This window comes from Geotrypetes seraphini, chromosome 2, assembly GCF_902459505.1.
Source record: "Geotrypetes seraphini chromosome 2, aGeoSer1.1, whole genome shotgun sequence".
Taxonomy (NCBI): domain Eukaryota; kingdom Metazoa; phylum Chordata; class Amphibia; order Gymnophiona; family Dermophiidae; genus Geotrypetes; species Geotrypetes seraphini.
In genome coordinates this window covers 448,820,795-448,840,177 of record NC_047085.1, presented here as the reverse complement: position 1 = coordinate 448,840,177, position 19,383 = coordinate 448,820,795, and the positions used below count along the sequence as shown (strand labels likewise).

Below are 19,383 nucleotides of genomic sequence, written 5' to 3'. Positions count from 1 at the left end.
AACATCTTAACCAAACAATGCGCCCCTTCAGAGAAAGGGGAAATGCCCTCCATGTCTCCAGCAAGAGTTTATTATTTACAATTACAGAAGTTCAGCCTCCAAATACCTGCTTTCAACTCACAAATTGAAAAGGAGCAGAGCATCAGGTTTCCCAGCACATTTCATTTGTAAATCTGCCAAGCTAAGTGGAAAAAAAAGCCTTATGCATATGAAAAGCAGGAAGTTCAGATTACACAATCCTGTCAATTCCTAGTGATTGATAGTTAATACTCCTCTAAATACTGGCTTTCCTAAGAAAAACAGAACATTTTCAAACCATCTCTTGTATGTAAAACAGTAACTACCGTACATAAAGTCGAAGCTGCACATTTGACTTTTTTTTTGCGGATTTGATTTGGATGTTCCCTGTTTCCTGGAGGCTGGGGGAGGATCGGGGGCGGAGTCGAAAAAGCTCAGCTTCTCAGCCATTTTGTTTGTGGGGCAGCATGGTAAAATTCTGTCAGTCAGTTTAAGGAGGGGTTTTTAAATAGTACGTATAGAAAAACTATTTCTGTCTAAAATGAGCGTATATTTTTAAATTAGAAGGTTTTGTTTAGATCTTCTATAAGGTAGGTATTTAATTTTATTAATAAAAGTGAGTATGTGATTGGACCGAAGCCTGTAGAAATTGAGTTATGGATTTTGTTTCAGGCATGACTGGCTTTTTTAAAGTGCTGTGATCTAAATCATTGTACTCATAAATTTGCTTTAAAATAAACACATTTAAATTCAAGTAATATGTCAATTAACAAAACTATTGTGGATGTTTTAAAAATAATATATTAGATTACCATTTCAAACAGTGGACTTTGAAAAAAAAATGTTTGAGATAGCTACTGAGCTGATCTCTAAATTGTATAAGCTATTAATTTGAGTGCTATTAGTTTAACATAAATCGTTGTTTTTGTAATGTTTGCGGTTGCGTTTGTATAATGTGGATATAAAATGGCACACTGCATATTTTTACAGGTTCGGAAGGGGGAGAGTGGGGGATAGTGCAGACTGTAGGGACTCTGCCCTCCCATCCAATCAGAACACGCCTGCTTGCCATTGCAAAGTTGTTAACCCCAGAGTCTTCTGGCTGCGTCCTCTTTTAATTTTCTTTGGATTTTTCTGATTCTGTATATCTTAACAAACACTTCCAGATCGAAGGAAAGTAATCAAGGTACATTGCAGGGATCATGGAGCAAAGTATTGCTATGCGTTTACCTAATATTTTTAAGATGAGGATCTGTCTCCTGCTCAGAGACTGTTGTTTGGAAGGACACAAGTATCCAGCCTACCTTGTTATAATTATTTCCAAAAGAGCTGTCATATTCTCTGTCTGCACTAGAGGTAAGTGTATGTGTGTGTGTGTATATTTACTATATCTATTTATACTGTAATGAATTACTAAGAGAAATCTTCGCATTTTCCTTAGCTTTAATCTCCTCATTCGACCCTTCCTTATTTGTTCTGGCTGTAAATATAACTCTAGTATGGCCTTATCTAAAGGTTATTAACAAGTTGAAAATATTAAATACATTTTGTTTTTTGTCGACTTTACCAGGAAATCTAATATGTCGAGGTGGACTTGTAGCGTGAGAAATTTAAAAATATTTGTAACGATCAATTGTGTATTAACGTACTATTTATGATAAAAGTCGTGCAGTTAATATTTTAGGAGATATTTTTGAGCTTGTTATTGTGGTGAGTGGCATAGCCATTTAGAATAGTCTGTGGTGGCTGGTATGCCCTCAGTATGAAGAAGGTGGAGAGTGACATAACACGGTTTTTATTAAGTTATCGCTGGTCCTAAATGGAGGCTGTTGTATTTCTTCTGAAGAGCAGCTCATCGTATGCCTTTTATTATAAACCCTTGTGAAGTGCTTAGACTCGTTATTATCACGATTCTATATCTGTATTTATAATGCTGCTTTAAAAAGCTGAATTACTGAGGTATTTTGTCACGGTGGGTAATATTCTTGGGTCTTTTCCCCCCTCTTTCTTTTTTCTTCATGCACTCAGCGGGAGATCTTTTTTTTTTTTTCTATTTTGCATTGATCTGTGTTGGTGGCGCTATGCTGCTCCTAAACAATTTAATATGTCAGTTTCACTGAAAAGGAAAAAAGAGGTGGGGCAAAATTTAAGCTGTTAGCTTTCTTTAAGTAGCTGATTATTATTTTTTTTTTTTGGTGGTTGTTGTTTTGTTACATTTCTTGGGGTGAACCCTTCTTAGCTGTATTAAGTGAGGATTGTGTGTGAACTCTGGAAGAGACGTGTCGTCACAGCTGTACTGAGCGATGGCCGCGCGATATACGTGTAGCTTTGTGTTTGTGAATTTAATAAGTGATATATGCCTGATTTTAATAATCTCCGGAGGTAAAGTATAAAGCATTTATATACAGTTAAATAGACACACGAAAAAATGTAATATTGTTATGTTTCTACAACAAAGTGAAATGCAGCATGTGAGCTTCCTTTCCAATCTAGATATATGAACCTTAAATTTATAGTTACTGCTATTCCTGGGGGTTTGGTGTTTTTTTTGTTAACTCTTCACTCCTTTGTGTCCTCTTCTAGATGGCTTACCCAGGTGATTGTGCTGTATATAGCTAGCTGGCCAAAGGTCGCCTCAAAAACAAACCCTTCAGTGATATCTTTGTACCAGCAGGGTTTGCTCTTGTAGTGCAGTTGCCATTCATTCCACCTGGAGCTTGAGCATATCGTCTCAGTTATAAGTGTAACCTCCTCCCTCTTTTTGCAGAAGTGGCTCAAATGAGATAATTCAGTGCTACTGTGCTCAACACTGCATCTAAGCCACAAGCTGGCACCTTTAAATCAATAGTTTATTTTTTTTTTTTATGTATGGCAATTTGGAGTTCGTTATTTCCTCCTCTTGATCGTATACAGCTGTGTGCATTGTATGCTTATGTGCATGTAATAAATCTATTTTAATCTCATATTCTAACCCTCTTCCTTTAATACCAGATAAAATGACGAAATAGAACCTTGAGCCAGAGCTGTAAAAGGGTTGTATCAATTTCTTTCTAGAAAGAAATGTCCTGGCTTATTAGGGCACTATTTATAAGACAAATACTGTCTTTCCCTATTAGGAGATGCAGAGAAGTTCTTAGCCCAACCAACTAAATAAATTCTGAGCGTTATTTTGCTACTGTAGCTGAGAAGTGTTATTTTATTTTGCAAAGTGTCAATTTGCAGAATCATAATGCTGTTTTGACATTGTTTCAGAGCATTGATTGAACCATGTCAATGAAAAAGTATGGAATTTTCAAGTGTGGAACTCTGAGCCATCATGAAGTTCCCATTCCTGCAGAAGAAAACTCCAAAGGAAATTCATGAATATAAGATGCAAACACTGAGTGACAAATGCCCATCATACTCCAAAGTGAAGAAGTAGTGTGCAAACTTTCAGTGTGAAGATTTCGAGACCGAAGATGCCGCAAGGTCTGGGAGGCCTTAAAGGGTGTCAATTCCTGAAATTATTGACCGTGTGTCCATGTCCTTATTTTGGCAGATTGGCAAATATTGGCTAAAACATTGCTGAGACACTACAGATATCCAGGGAATGTATTGGTTGTATAATCCACGAGCAGCTGGATATGGAGAAGCTGTCATCCAAGTGGGTGCCCAAATGTTTGAATGCTGATGAGAAACAACGTTGAGTGGACATGTCCAAGTTGATTTTACAGCATTTTCAGCGAGCTGGTGCCAACTTTTTGGAACTAGTTCTTGTACAATCCCACTTTATTCCTGGACAAGTGGGTTATGCAGCTCATGTCACCAGACTGCTTGTAGGAAGCTTCATTTACATATCTTTTTGATCCTCCCTCTTACCTCAAAAACTGCCCTCTGGTTTCCAATTGCTTTTCTACAAGCCAGACTGTAGGAGCTTGTTTAAGGCCTCCATTTCAAGATGGATCCGCATGGCTATCCCCTCAGCTTATATGTTGGCTGGGAAGCAGCCCCCTTTCGGTGATGGCTCATTCCTCTCACGGCTTTGCCTTTTCATGGGCTGAATCCTCAGTGGTAGCCCCTGATGAGCTTTGCAGGGCTGCTACGTGGTAGTTTTTGCATACCTTGGCAAAGCTTTACAGATTTGATGTAACGGCCCAACAGGATTCTGCTATTGGTTCCTCAGTTTTGGCAGCTGGCTCGTGGGTCCCACCCTGATTTTGGGGACTGCTTTGTTATGTCACACTTGTTCAGGAATAGAGTGGGATTGTACAAGAATGAAAGATTAGGTTCTTACCTTTGCTAATCTTCTATCTTGCAAATCCACACTCTATTCCTGGAACTCGCCCTACGTGTTGCTGATTCGCCAGTATTTGCCTTGAAGAGTACTGGTAAGTTGGCCTTATGATGCTTTGACCAGCCTTTCCAACAGTTAATTTGTCCATATTTGTGCACTTTCCAAGAGGTTTCTCTTATGGTCATCCCACTCTGTTAGTGCAGGCTGTGTCTCATTATTTTAAGGTTTATGCTGTTTGCATGCCCGTTATCTGTTCTGATCCTCACACTCAACACCGTTGCTCACTTTCTTAGTAGCATATTTAGCCCACATATCACACTAGTTCACTATTGCTCACAGTTATGTCTATGTGACAAGCTCACACATACTTATACTCCAATTTATACTCATAGGACCCCTGAGGAAGACTATCAGGTCAAAACACAGACCGTGTTGGGTCCTCTTCAATATCTAAAATTGTGGATGTTTTTATTGACTTATTTTCATGTTAATAAAGTCTATATCAGAAACATAGGCTTTCACAGTTATTTCACTTTGGAGTTCTGATCATTTATCATTGTTCTTCCTTTTTGATGTGAACAAATTGGACATGTTTTTCGGGGATTGTCCCCGTACCCCTCCCTCGTTTCTCTATCCTATGCAAGTGCCTGTCTACTTTTGTACACACTGGAAACCAGGGGGAGAGTGTGGGGCAGTGGTTAAAGCTACAGCCTCGGCACCCTGAGGTTGTGGGTTAAAACCCACGCTGCTCCTTGTGACCCTGGGTAAGTCACTTAATCCCTCCATTGCCCTAGGTACATTAGATAGATTGTGAGCCCACCGGGAAAGACAGGGAAAATGCTTGAGTACCTGAATAAATTAATGTAAACCGTTCTGAGCTCCCCTGGGAGAATGGTATAGAAAATTGAATGAATAAATAAATAAATCAGAGGGTAATCCTGGAGGTAAGAGGGAGGGCCAAAAAGGTATGTAAATAAAGCTTCCTAAAATCAGTCTGGCAATGTGAGATGCATAACCCACTTGTCCAGGAATAGAGTGTGGCGTACCTAGTATATGTGACACCTGGGGCCCATCATTTTTTGACACCCCCTTCATCTATATGAAAAACATGATTTTTAGTAATCCACACATTGCACAAGAGTGTACCTAGAAAAAGGCAGCATCTTACATACTGGGAGGCCAGGGAGAAGCTGGATGATGGTGGAGAGAAGGGGAAAGCAAGCCAGCCTTCGGGGAGCCCCCTAAAGCCACGGGGCCAAGGGTAATATGTCACGAGAGCTCTCCAAAATATTGGAGGTGCTCGGGCACCCATAACACTGGCGCCTATGCCCCTATGCAGCACTTCCTGACCAAAGCCCCCCTCCCCCCCTCCCGTGAGTTCTGACAATTTTCCGGGGATAGACTGGGACCTGGGAACCTCAAAGTGTGGCAAGGAGGCAATATTCATGGAAGTGCTAGGGGACTGCTTCCTGGAACAATTGGTGGGAGAGCCGACAAGAGGAAACTTCACCTTGGACTTGGTCCTAAATGGCATTACAGGGCTGGCAAAGGAAGTAGAAGTCACGGTCCAGCTGGCGACAAGCGATCACTACATGATCAACTTCAAACTCGATGTCGGGAAGGGGAAAGGTACTAAAACCTCAACCACAACTTTAAACTTTAAAAGGGGAAGATACGATAGCATGAGAGCCATGGTGAAACAACGGATCAAGAAGAAAATGGGCAAAGTCAAAACGGTAGAACAGGCATGGTCCCTTCTGAAAAATACTATCACGGAAGCACAAAGCCTCTACATTCCGCGGATGTCCAAAGCAAAGAAAACCAAAGGCAAAAGAGAGCCTGCGTGGCTTATTAAAGAGGTGAAGGAAGCCATAAACTCCTTTAAAGCATGGAAACGCATAAAAATAACCGAAACTTGGAACAAACACAAGAATGATCAGAAGTGTCACAGGGTGGTGAGGGATGCCAAAAAGGGCTATGAGGAGAAAATAGCGCAGGAGGCCAAAAACTTCAAGCCCTTCTTCAGATACGTGAAAGGGAGAAAACCCGCAAATTTTTTGAGACATTGAACAGACAAATTGATAATGGAGAACCGGTGGATATTATAAACTTGGATTTTCAGAAAGCGTTCGACAAGGTTCCACATGTAAGACTCCTCAGGAAACTGCAGGGCCATGGAATAGAAGGAGATATACTAAGATGGATAGGCAAATGGCTGGAGAACAGAAGGCAGAGAGTGGGCATAAATGGGAAATTCTCAGACTGGGAAAATGTGACTAGCGGTGTGCCCCAGGGCTCAGTACTTGGGCCCATCTTATTTAATATTTTCATCAACGACCTAGAGGATGGAACATCCAGTGAGATCATCAAGTTTGCAGATGACACAAAGGGATGCCGGGCCATCAAATCGCAGAAGTACAGTGAGGAACTCCAGAGTGACTTGAGCCGATGGGAGAATTGGGCAGATAAATGGCAGATGAAGCTTAATGTGGAAAAATGCAAAGTGATGCACTTAGGCAGAAAAAATAAGGAGCACAAGTATAGTATGTCAGGTGCAACTCTTGGAAAAACTGAACAGGAAAAGGACCTGGGCGTATTAATCAATAGAACTCTGAAGCCGTTGGTGCAATGTGCGGCGGCAGCAGCAGCGAAGAACGTGAATAGAATGCTAGGCATGATAAAGTAGGGAATCACGAGTAGATCGGAGAAAGTTATAATGCCATTTTATAGAGCGATGGTCAGACCACACTTGGAATACTGCGTCCAACATTGGTCTCCATACCTAAAGAAGGATATAAAACTGCACAGAGGGTGCAGAGACGAGGAACAAAGCTGGTGAAAGGTTTGGAGAACCTGGATTATGAGGAACCACTTAAGAGACTGGAGTTGAAAGGACACTGGGAGGGGATATGATCGAGACTTTCAAAATACTGAAAGGAATCAACAAAATAGAGCAGGAAAAAACATTATTTACAATGTCCAATGTGACACGGACAAGAGGACATGGACTGACGCTAAGGGGGGACAAGTTCAGGACAAATATCAGGAAGTTCTGCTTCACGCAATGAGTGGTGAACATCTGGAATGCTTTCCCAGAAGAGGTAATTGCGGAATCCACCGTTCTAGGATTTAAGGGTAAGTTAGATGTACATCTAATCTAATCTAAACCTTAGGTTTGTATACCGCATCATCTCTACATTCATAAAGCTCGACACGGTTAACAAGAGTTAGGGTAGAAAGGAACTCCAGTGGAGGGAAGAGGCAAAATGAAGAGAAAATTTAGAGGACTAGAATAACCAGTGAGGGAGGAGGAGTTACATTTTTGAGAATAACCAGGTTTTCAGATGTTTACGGAAGAGTTGGAGGGAGCTCAGATTCCTAAGAGGGGAGGTAAGGTTGTTCCAGAGTTGAGTGATTCTGAAAGGGAGGGAAGAACCTAGTTTTCCTACAAGTGAAACACCTTTTAGCGAGGGAAAGGAAAGTTTCAGTTTTTGGGTGGATCTGGCAGAATTGGGGTTAGAGGAGTTCCAAGAAAGAGGAATGAAGGGAGGGAGAATACCATGTAGGATCTTGAATGTGAGGCAGGCACATTTGAAGTGGATTCTGGAGATAATCAGAAGCCAGTGGAGCTTGGATAATTTGCTTTTTGCGAAGATAAGCTTAGCAGCGGTATTCTGAATTCGCTGGAGTCGTTGAAGGTTTTTCTTTGTTAGGCTAAGGTAGATAGAGTTGCAGTAGTCCAGTCTGGAAAGGATGGTGGATTGGACAAGGACGGCAAAGTGTTTTTGATGGAAACAGGATCTCACTTTTCTTAGCATGTGAAGGCTGAAGAAACATTTTTTTACTTATGAGTGGCATAAAGTGACATGGGTAAGGGTAAGCTAGATGCACTTCTCTTTATGAGAAGCTTAGAGTGATATGGGGACTAAAATTATGCCAGGGTACACCTGGTGGGGCCTCCACGTGTGAGGTTCACCGGACTTGATGGACCTAGGGTCTGTTCCGGAGATGGCACTTCTTATGTTCTTATATTGGGCCTGCACTTCCGACTGACACCTCCCCCCCCTCGAGCTCTGACATCGGGCCTCCTAAAGCAGGAGCAGCAGTGGACAGCCAGCAAGAGGCAACGCATAGGACAGGCTTTTTGCTGCCAGAGCGCTGCGGCTCTTGCTTTAGGAGGCCTGAAGGTATATGGTTGGTCACTGAATTAGCGAGCCTGATGTTTTAAGAAAAAATAAATCGATTCACTAATGTGAATCGGGCAGCATTACTTTTCAGCCCCAGTGAATTTTCACTTTCAGGTTGTATCCTCAGGATTCATGTTGCAGCTTAGATTTCATGAAAGTTTAATTGGTAACATGTGCTTTTTTTTTTGTTTGTTTTTAATTGTGAAGAACAGTGAAGAGGTTACTGAGAATATTTTTATCTTAACATGGACAGCCCTACATTGATGATTCTAGACCTATTTTTTCTGCATGGAATACAGAAGTTTACTTGGTTTATTTATAACTTTTTCTTACTATTTCCATGAAAATGCATTAAAATTATTTACAAAAGGCTTGTTTTACTAAGGTGCACTAACGGAGTCCCAAAATGATCTGCATTCTTTATGCTTTGACCTTTATTCCTGCTATTATAGAAAATAATTAGGGGAAATCTATCATTCTTTTCTGTTGTAAAGCCAGAGATTAGTTTTTTCATAGAGCTATAAACATTAAGGGCCCGCCCCTTTTTACAAAGACATGGTAGTGCTTCTTCCATGGCAAATGCACCAGAGCCCATTCAGTTCCTATGGGCTTTCATACATTTGCTGTTTGCTGCAGGAGAATTGCTACTGTGGCTTTGTAAAAGGGGCCCTAAAATATAAAGGATCTCATTTTCAAAGCATTTACACACAAAGTACCATAGTGTAAATGCTTTGAAAATGAGTCCCATAATGTAACATGATTAAGGTACTAAAATATCAGGTTTTCCCACCATATGTCTCTTGTCATAAAGAGGTATTTTTGGCCACTTTTCACTAAAAAAAAAAAAAAAAAAGCGTATAGGAAGCGGATCCCGCACCTATGCTTTATTTTGGGGTTCTGCTCCCTTCTGCAAGTGGTAATTTCAACTAGACTCTTTTATTTATCTTCCAAGGCTATTCCAAATTGATTTTCTTCAACTCAAGTATGGGTGGACTCCCATTTTCTTATTTAGTTCTTTTATTTCCTATGGAAGAAAAACTATTACATTACATTACATTACATTAGTGATTTCTATTCCGCCATTACCTTGCGGTTCAAGGCGGATTACATTCAAACTAAAAAACAGGAATTACATACAAATTTAAAGGAATAGAATAAGCGATGACATAGAATTTTTTAAGGTAATAAACATTGGATAAAGAGTTACCAAAGGGAAGTGGAGGTCTTTAGGAGGTAAGAATATGGTGAAATTATGGGTTTTAGATAGCATTTGATAGGTAAAAGTGTTGTTAAGAGTAAGAGATTTTAAGAGTGGGTGTGGTTAGGACTGTTTCAGGGCTTTCTTGAAGAGTATAGTTTTTATTTGTTTTCTGAAAATCTTGTAGTCTGGGGTGGTTAACAGTAGGTTGGAGATTTGGTTATCCATTCTTGCAGCTCGAGTGGCTAGGAGGCCGTCGTATTGTTTTGACCGTTTTACTTCCTTGATCGGGGGAGGTGTGAAAGGGGAGTGCGTTTTTCTATGTCTGGTTGAGGTTGCTTGGATGAGGCGATTGTTTAGGTAGGCTGGACTGTTTCCATTTAGGGTTTTGAATATCATGCAGTAGAATTTAAATAATATTCTTTCTTGGATTGGTAGCCAGTGTGAGTTGATGTAGGCTTCTGTGATATGATCGTGTTTCCTCAGTGAGTAGATGAGTCTCAGAGCAGTATTTTGGATTGTTTGTAGTTGCTTGGTCATCGTGGCAGGGCAGGGGAGGTAGAGGATGTTGCAGTAGTCTAGCAATCCTAGGATTAGGGATTGCACTATGAGCTGGAATTGTTTTTTATATTTTTATATTCCTCCCATTTAAAAATTATGGGAACTGGCTTATGGCCCACAATGGTGCATATCGTAGAAGGGCTGTTCACATTTGAGATTTGCATAAATTGGCAAATAAATGTTTATCTTACATAAGAGAGCTCCCCCAAATATTGGAGGTGCTCGGGCACCCATAGCACTGGTGCCTATGCCTCTATGCAGCACTTCCCAACCAAAATCTAGGTTCCCATTTTACAAAGTCAGCATATGCATGTCAAAATTGTGTGTGCAAATTGTGTGGGTGTGGTCTAGGTATGTTTTGGGTGGGGCTAGCGCATGCCTAGAAAATGCATATTTATTCCCTATTTAAGAAATGTCAAGATTTATAGCTGCTATGAAGCACGCTTAAGTTTTATCCTCCAGTGTTTTGTTCCTCCTCCCCAGGTAAAAGCCTTTGGCAAAGGGATACAGTCCTCTGTGACAGCATCAGGAACAAATAGGTATATTTCTAAAATGGCAAAGATTTAAAAAAAGTATGTGCTAGTACATTATGCAAAATAACTGTACGTGCTTATTTTCCATTCACTGAACTTTTTTTATTTTTCTAAAATGCATATTTCTAGTCAATAGGTGTGTCATTCTGGAAGGATGGGCAATATCCCAGTGCTCGTGAGCAATGCAGAAGGAATCCACTCCTGCTTTTGAATAACTCCTCCTTCGCTAGAAGACTCTGCTGCTCCTTCAGTTTTTCCTTGTGCATGTGAGCTGGAAGGAGTCTTTGTGATCTGCTGTGTTTATTTCTTTATTTTTATCAATCTTTTTCAGTTTTTTTTTATGGATTTTGGTGCTCAGAGCTCTCCTAATCGAGAGTCCAGCTCTGCCTGTGTGAGAAGAAGTAGACCAAGGTCTGTAGCTGACAGGCCAATCCCTCTGTGGTACCTATTGGCCAAGTACAAAGGAACTGATGATCTTGATCCAGACTTTATTCAGAAGATTTTGATATATAAGGTGCAGTCCCAAAAACAATACAAAAATACATAATCGGTTGTGGTACAGACCCAACACAGTCCATGTTTTGGTCAGAAATTACCTTCTTCTGGGGTCCTATATGGGTATATGAACATTCAAAGCATATACATGTTGTGAGAAAAATACAGAGGTGGAGGGAAGGAATGTTACTGTGGTGCAAGATCAGAAGACTTAGGGCTGGATTCACTAACCTGCCCGATCGGGCTCGATCCGGGCAGGTCTGATGAATTAATGAAAGTAAAATACGCAGATGGGGCGATCGGAGGAACTCCCCCATCTGCCTGCATGGATCGCGCATGCGCAGACCATCAGAGCAGCAATTTTTTTTTTAACTTTGTACTTTTTTTTTAGTAGTAGTTTTGAGCCCTGTGAGCCCGTGGTTTTAACCCACGGATTAAAACCATGGGCTCGCAGGGCGGGGAAGGGCAATGCAGGGCGGCAGGATTTTGGGGAGATTTTTAACTAGTAGATTCATGCCAACTCTCTTGCTTCTCCTGCTCTATCAAGCCCTTATTTCTCCTCCCTCGCCACACCAAACGCCGCCACCTCCATTGACCCCCAACCTGCGTGGCTCCCAGAAAGCTGGTCCCGTTCTTGCCAGCTGCCGCCCTCACCTTGCCGCTGTAATGTGAAGCACGAGAGAAAAAGTTCCTCGTGCTCGCGGCTGATAAAAATAGAGCAGGGACCTAAACTAACCCTGTGTAGTTTCTGGGTTATTCTGCTGGGCTGAGAAGTGATACCAGGCAGCGAGGATACAAAGGGCAGGAGGAGGATGGAGACGGTCTTATAGAATGGAGGCACATGCACAAGCTAAAGTGTGCGACAAATAGCAGCCCGGAGTTCTATCGGTCACTTTCAGCCAGTTACCAAGGCTAATAAAAAAATAAATGGAGCCCATGGTTTTAACCTGCTTAGAGCCTGCGGGTTAAAACCATGGGCTTGCACTGCAGGGAAGGGTGGGAGAGTCGAGGCAGGCAGGAAGGAAATCATGGCAGTTCGGGACAGGCAGAAGAGCATTGGAAAGACAAGCAGCAGGAGATAAGAAGCAGGGCAGCATTTGGAGCAAGCAGGGCAGGAGAGATTGCAGGGCAGAGAGCAGGGCTTCCAGTTGGAAAGACGATTTCGACTGATCCCCAGCAGTCGCTTCTTCAGGTGATCGGCCAGCCCAGTCGGATTGGAAATTTGGTGTTGGGAATCACGTCGCTGTCCAATTTGCATACGTTTCACCTCATTTGCATGCACCGTTTCAAAGTGGATCGCAGGAGAGGTAAGTGAATCAGGCCGGATGCAAATTTAATAGTAAAGGGGTCGCAAACCGATAGGTACACGATCAGTGTGCTTTATGAATCTAGCCCTTAATAGGGCCGTGAAGCTGCAAATTGGACGGAGGGAAGTGTGAAGAGCAGCCAATGTGTTAATGAGAACCATGTGATGATAACAGTGAAATGGGGGTTGGAAACCCAAGAGACTGGTGCTGGTGTATTGCAAAAGACTGCAGACTAGATACACTCTTGTCCCTTTTTGGATTGTTTAAGTGTGTCAAAAGTATGAGTGTATCAAAGGCAGCACGTACGAGGACTATGAACTATATGACAAGAGTGATTTAAAAGTGACATACCGGTGTGTTATAAGCCCCCCAAAATGGTATGCTAATAAACAATACAAGCAGGTCCAAAAGGTGGCTAAAAGTGTGACCATGGGGTCACGTGCAACAAGGGATGATATGCAAATGAGCGATATAAGATGTTGTGTACTACAGGGATACAAAATGATGCTGATCATGAAAATCAGATAATTATCAATGGAAAAAGAGAGGATGAAAATGATAAATATATCGGCCGATCATTTTACAAAAGGAAGAAAGTTTCCTTTCTCATCTTTATCTTTTTTGTACTAAGAGTGCGGGCAGAGTGAAAGGTGTGAGGCCAGTTTAGGTGTAAGAATGGAAAGAAAATATGAGCATTCTAGTCAGGTCGGACAGCTGTCCCAGAAGGGCCGAGGGGCCCGTGAAAACAGACTAACTGCTAAGAAAAACAAAATGAGTTTGCCGGAACCAGACTAAGAACGGTGTGATTTGTTACCTTCAGAGAAGATCGGTAGCGAAATTGACAGAACTGAACTAGTGGCAGTTAGTGAGGTAAAACTAGTAAAGTGATTGATAATAAAAGTGACATAAAAGATTGCTAACACTAAACCTGCTAACACTGATAAAGGACCAAAATACTACATGTGCTTGACAAAACCCAAGGTATTGAGACAAAACCATGCACAAAAAATGTTTGAAGAAAAAGGAAAAGTGAAAAAACAAAACTTACTTGGTGAGCATTGCTGATTAAGTGTGGTCGCCTAGTCCGTAGAAAAAAAAACACCGTGAGGAAAGGAAGCATAAATGGTGTCACGAAGGTGACGTGATGAAATACATAGTAAAGGCAAAGCTGACCCAGAAAATGGAGCAGAAAGAGTAAACCACGAAAGAACGATATATTGGAATGAGTGACCTAATATAAACAGGAAGTGTAAGCATGCCTAGGTGAAGATGGTAGGGGTACTGTATATAGAGAATATTGTGGTGAAGAAAAAAATGTAAAAAATAGTAGTGAAACCTGACTGCATCCAAGGAGTGAGAGAAATGCCAAAAAATCTGGGTAATGTGACGAAAGGAATAAGACAAGTAATGGGTGCATGTTGGTACAAAAGTGATGATGATAATAAATGGGTGAAAAACCCTGTGAATAAAATGAATAAAACAGAACATAAGGAAAAATTTTTAACAAATTTTCTGGTCAAGGACAAGGTGTGTATAATAAATACGAGTGCAGCCATAGTGGAGCGACATGCCAAATGGTAAAACAGAATAGTGAACGCAAAACTAGAGAAAGTAAACCCAAAAGAAGTAACCATATGTAAAAGAATTGGGATGTCAATAGAAGAGATTGAAAATAGGAAATCCACAGTAAAAGAAAAAATCTACGGTAAAAAAAATAAGTCTAACCTGTTAAAAAGGCTAAGATAAAGAATCTATGAACAAACCGTTACATGGACATAAGTCATATAAGCAAATGAAATCACAAAAAAATAAACTGCTAAAATTGTAAATGGTAAAAACAAATGCTGTAAAAAGATGATATAAAGTAAAATAATAATAAGCTTAGGTGAGGTATCCATAAAACATATAGCACCATCATTAAAAGCATTGTGCTGCCATAAATAAAGCAAGTAGTTAAGGACACCTGAAGGCAAATATATAATGAAGAGCTTGTGTTTACCAGCATAAGATGTGTGATAGTGCCTTCAGAGACATGTTATGAATCCATGAAAAATGTAGCCATATAAAATTACGAATAGTAAAAACAGATACTGTAATTGCTATAAAACAATATAGTATAAGGGAAGGCTTAGGTAAAGGCATCCATAAAACATGTCATATCACCGTCAATAAAAAGATTGTGTTGGCATAGATAGAGCAAGCAGATGAGGACACCTGGGGACAAATGTATGAAGGGCTTATGTTGACAAGCATAAAACATGTGATAGTGTAATAAGAAACATGATATGAGACTATGGCAAATATAACAAATTGAAATTAAAAAGAGGCAGTGGTAGACATTTAAAGAAAGGTCAAACTATATTAATATATAAAAACATACAAACAAATGGTATTTCTATCTAGGGCCCTGTTAGAATAAGACCATCTTAATAAAAACATAATGAACATGTGATGAAGGCATATGCTTTATTGGTATATAATAAGATAACATAGAAAAGACCTGAATACCCCATAGCATATATAAAAAACATAGCATGCTGATTTATAAACCTGGTGAGAATTAAAAAAATAATAATAAAAAATTGGGTGAGGATAAAAAATAATAAATAATAAATATATGGAGGCAAATGAGGAGAACATGAGTTAAATGAGTGATTTATAAAAAGTGATTATACTCAATGTCCATATTCAGACCTAATGGTAAAAGTTCAAAGATGGCTCTTTGTTCTGCCCGTAGTAGTGTCAGGTTTACATCTCCCCCTCGCCAGCTTTAAAAAAAAAAAAAAGTCTTGAATACAAAGAACTTAAGATCTGTGATGGAATGTTCAAGTTCTATTTAGTGATTAACAAGGGGTGCAAATCTCACACTCCTCAAGATGCAACTGCGATGCTCAATGATCCTGGTCTTGATTTTTCTTTTAGATTTCCCAATGTATAATAGATCACATGGGCAGAGGATAATGTAGATGACAGATTCTGTGTTGCAGTCACTGGTGAAATTCAACCGATAATTTGTTCCCATGCATGGGTGTGTGAAATTAGAGATACAAATGCAGAGATTACAGATTGTCCACAGGCAGTATGTCCTTGATGGTTTAATGTGATGTTGTTGATCCTTGATAATAATGATGGGAATTTTGTTCCCGAGAATAGGCCATAACAGGTTTGATTATCCTAAAACATCCAAGCATTTGTAGGATATGCCAGTGGTTCAGTATGATTTTACGGATGTCATTAGACAGATGGGAGTGTTTCAAAGTACATACAAAATAGGGTGGCTTCTTTGATCTGAGTCCAGTTTTAAGAAGATCTTCTTGATAGCGTAATTTAGTCTTTTCATAGCCTTCTTTTATATAGTTAGTAAACTAAACTAAACCTTAAGTTTGTATACCGCATCATCTCCACAATCGTAGAGCTCGGCACGGTTTACAGTAAATGGTGTAGAAAAGGAACTCCAAAGAGGGTAACAGGACAGTGAAGAGAAAGTTTAGAGGGACTTAGTATAGCAAGGAGGAGGACATATTACATTTTTGAGAATAGCCAGGTTTTCAGAAAAGTTGGAGGACGCCCAGATTCCGAAGAGGGGCAGAAAGGTTATTCCAGAGCTCAGTGCATCTGAAGGAGAGGGATGCACCTAGTTTTCCTGGAAGGGATATGTCTTTTAATGAGGGGAAGGATAGTTTGAATTGTTGGGTGGCTCTGGTGATGTTGGGATTCGATGAATTCCAAGATAGCGGGAAAAGGGGAGGAAGGATGCCATGTAGGATCTTGAAGGTTAGGCAGGCGCATTTAAAGTGGACCCTAGAGACTACTGGAAGCCAGTGAAGTTACATACATTTTTCTCCTTTGTATGAATCTGGAAGACATGATGATGGCTTGTTTTTCAAATTTGGAAGGTGATGTGCAGAGTCTCTTGAGGCATAGAAATTGGCAGTATGGAAGGTTCCTCTTCAATTGTTTTTGATGAAAACTGGAAAAATATAGATAGCAATTCTTATCTGTAGGTTTCCTGTATGTTGAAGTTGAAAACCTATACATTCTTTTTGGATAAAAATATCAAGGAAGGGAACCTGATGGTGATCAAAGGCCATTTTAAATTTCAAATTCATGTCACAAGAATTGATCCATTCTAGAAATTGGTGCAGGTGAATTTCATTGCCTCTCCATAAGATGAAAACATTATCGCTGGTCCATTTGTACATCCTAATTTCATTTGAGAATTCATGAGCAGTAAGAAACTTGTCTTCAAAATCAGCATATATATATATATATATAAAATTGGATGTATGTATGTATGTTCCAGCATAACTTTGAAACGCATGGACAGATTTCAACCAAACTTGGTATACATATCACTTACTATCTGGGAACAAACACTGTGGGGGTGGGAAGGGGGTGACATGTAAAAATTATTTAAAAAATAACAGATTTTAGTATCTAAACTAAACCTTAAGTTTATATACCGCATCCTCTCTATAAAGATAGAGCTCGGCACGGTTTACAGGAACTTTAATATAAGGAAAGAAAAACATAATAAGAGTTAGTGATGATTATAAAGAGGGTAGTGAGATTTACATTTTTGAGAATAGCCAAGTTTTCAGATGCTTTCGGAATAATTGGAATTAGCCCAGATTCCGCAGCAGTGCAGGAAGGTTATTCCAAAGCTCAGAAATTTTGAAGAAGAGAGATTTCCCTATTTTACCAGCATAGATAACGTCTTTCAATGAGGGGAAAGATAGTTTTTGGATGGCTCTGATAGTATCAGGTCTTGTAGAATTCCAAAATAATGGAATTAGAGGAGGAAGAATGCCCTGCAAGATTCTGAATGTTAAAGCGAACCCTAGAGATAACTGGAAGCCAGTGAAGTTTTGACAGAAGCAGGGAAACATGATCAAATTTGTTTTTGCGAAGATCAACCTGGCCGCAGTATTCTGGATCTGCTGAAGTCTTTGAAAACTTTTCTTAGTTAGACTTAGATAGATGGAGTTACAATGGTCCAGCCTGGAAAGAATGACTGATTGTACAAGGATAGCAAAATGTTGTTGGTGGAAGCAGGATCTCACTTTTCTCAACATGTGGAGGCTAAAAAAACTTTTTTTTTTTTTTTTTACCAGAGTTGAGATGGTCATTAAATGAAAGTGTGGAGTCAATAATGACGGCCAAAACTTTGCTTGAGAATTAAATCTGTAGTGTGGATCCAGAAGGTAATGAAATGAGCGAGGTAGCTGATCTAATTTTGGGCCAAGCCAAAGTAGTTTTGTTTTGGACTCATTCAACTTCATTTGAACTACAGTGAGGGCCCAGGATTGGAGTTTTGTTATACATGCTATTATATTCTCAATGAGGTTAGTAAGATTCGAATCTATCTCAAGAAGGACAAGGATGTCATCTGGATATGTATACAATGTTTCAAAGGGAGATAGTTGGAAAAGTTTCAAAGTAGACATATAGATGTTGAAAAGAATAGGGGACAGAGGTGATCCCTGCGGGACTCTGCATAACAGCTTCCAAGGAGATGACATAGTGCCATTCATATTGACAGTGTATAAGCGAGATCGTATGATTCTGGCTCGCAGAGATGAATACTCAGCATAACTCTGAAACACATGGACAGATTTCTACCAAACTTGGTATACATATCACTTACTATGTAGGGGAAAATACTGTGGGACTGGGAAGGGGGTGACATTTAAAAATTATCAAAAACAACAGATTTTAGTGTCTAACCCATAGTGTTTTTGGGCTTGCTCAGATGAACACTCAACATAACACTCAAATGCATAGAGAGATTTCATCCAAACTTGGTACACATATGACTTACTATCTGGGGACAAATACTGTGGGGGTGGGGGGTGGGAAGGGGTGATGTGGGAAGGGGGTGACATTGAAAATGATATTAGTGTCTAATCCATAAATGCATAGACAGATTTCAACCAAACTTGGTATACATAAGACTTACTATCTGGGCACAAATACTGTGTGTTTGTGTGTGTGTAGGGGGGTTGACGTGGATGGGGAGAAGGGGGTGGGAATGGGGTGACATAAAAAATGACATATATTAGTGTCTAATCCATAAACACATGGAGAGATTTCAACCAAACTTGGTACACATATGACTTACTATCTGGGGGAATAAATATCTAAAATCTCAGCTTTATTCATTTTCTTTAAAATATTTTTCTTTTTCTTTCATACATTCATAAAGTGCTTCATCAATGTGATCATTTGTGCGTGAGTGACAAACTACCGTGGTTATTCAAAGGACTTCATACTCTTCTTTGTCATATTATCAATCTTCTATCACTAGGCTAAAACGTTCATTTATAGTCTCTCTTTGAATTGAATTTTGTTTATAACCACTGAGTAAAAGTGAACTAGTGCAAAAAGTGCTGTAGTGCACTATGGACATAGACCGTGCAAGTCTGCCCAGTACTGGCCTTAGTTATTCAAAATTTACTATTATACGTCATCACATCTTTGTAATTATCTCACCTTTGTGGGTGATGCATCAAATCCGCAGAGGACAATGGCATGCTGACAATCCTGCACCAACATTTGAGTCCAGAAGAAAAGCATGCCGCCGCTTTGAGGCCTTCCCTTTTTCGCTCCCGAAGAGCGAAAACGGACAACTTCTAAGTGTAGTCGGGGGTTCCCCCCAATCCACTCCTCAGACTGTAAAAAGGAACGTGTCAAAGCGGCAGAAGGAGCGGCACACTTTTCTCCTGTGCTCAAATGTTGGCGCACCGTTGTCCTCCGTTCTTTTGACATCCTACCCCTTTGTGACGCCAATTATGCTTCATTTTCCCCTGGT

General features: G+C 40.1%; 2 protein-coding genes across 4 annotated transcripts in view; one reads left to right on the top strand and one right to left on the bottom strand.

Annotated features, from left to right (window-relative positions):
• CCDC7 (coiled-coil domain containing 7) overlaps positions 1 to 153 on the bottom strand; it is a 730,660-nt gene extending 730,507 nt beyond the window's left edge. Inside the window, exon 1 of the mRNA XM_033931492.1 lies at positions 122 to 153. The gene's annotated coding sequence lies outside the window, so the exon portion shown is untranslated. The remainder of the gene's footprint in view (positions 1 to 121) is intronic.
• EPC1 (enhancer of polycomb homolog 1) overlaps positions 1 to 19,383 on the top strand; it is a 387,306-nt gene that overhangs the window by 31,219 nt on the left and 336,704 nt on the right. Inside the window, exons 1-2 of one of the 3 annotated variants that reach the window (XM_033931501.1) lie at positions 465 to 608; positions 1,009 to 1,374. The exons of 1 other annotated variant lie outside the window; for it this stretch is intronic. The gene's annotated coding sequence lies outside the window, so the exon portion shown is untranslated. Of the gene's footprint in view, positions 1 to 464; positions 609 to 1,008; positions 1,375 to 19,383 lie in introns of those variants that run through there. One more of the 3 variants, XM_033931503.1, reaches the window with a different exon arrangement.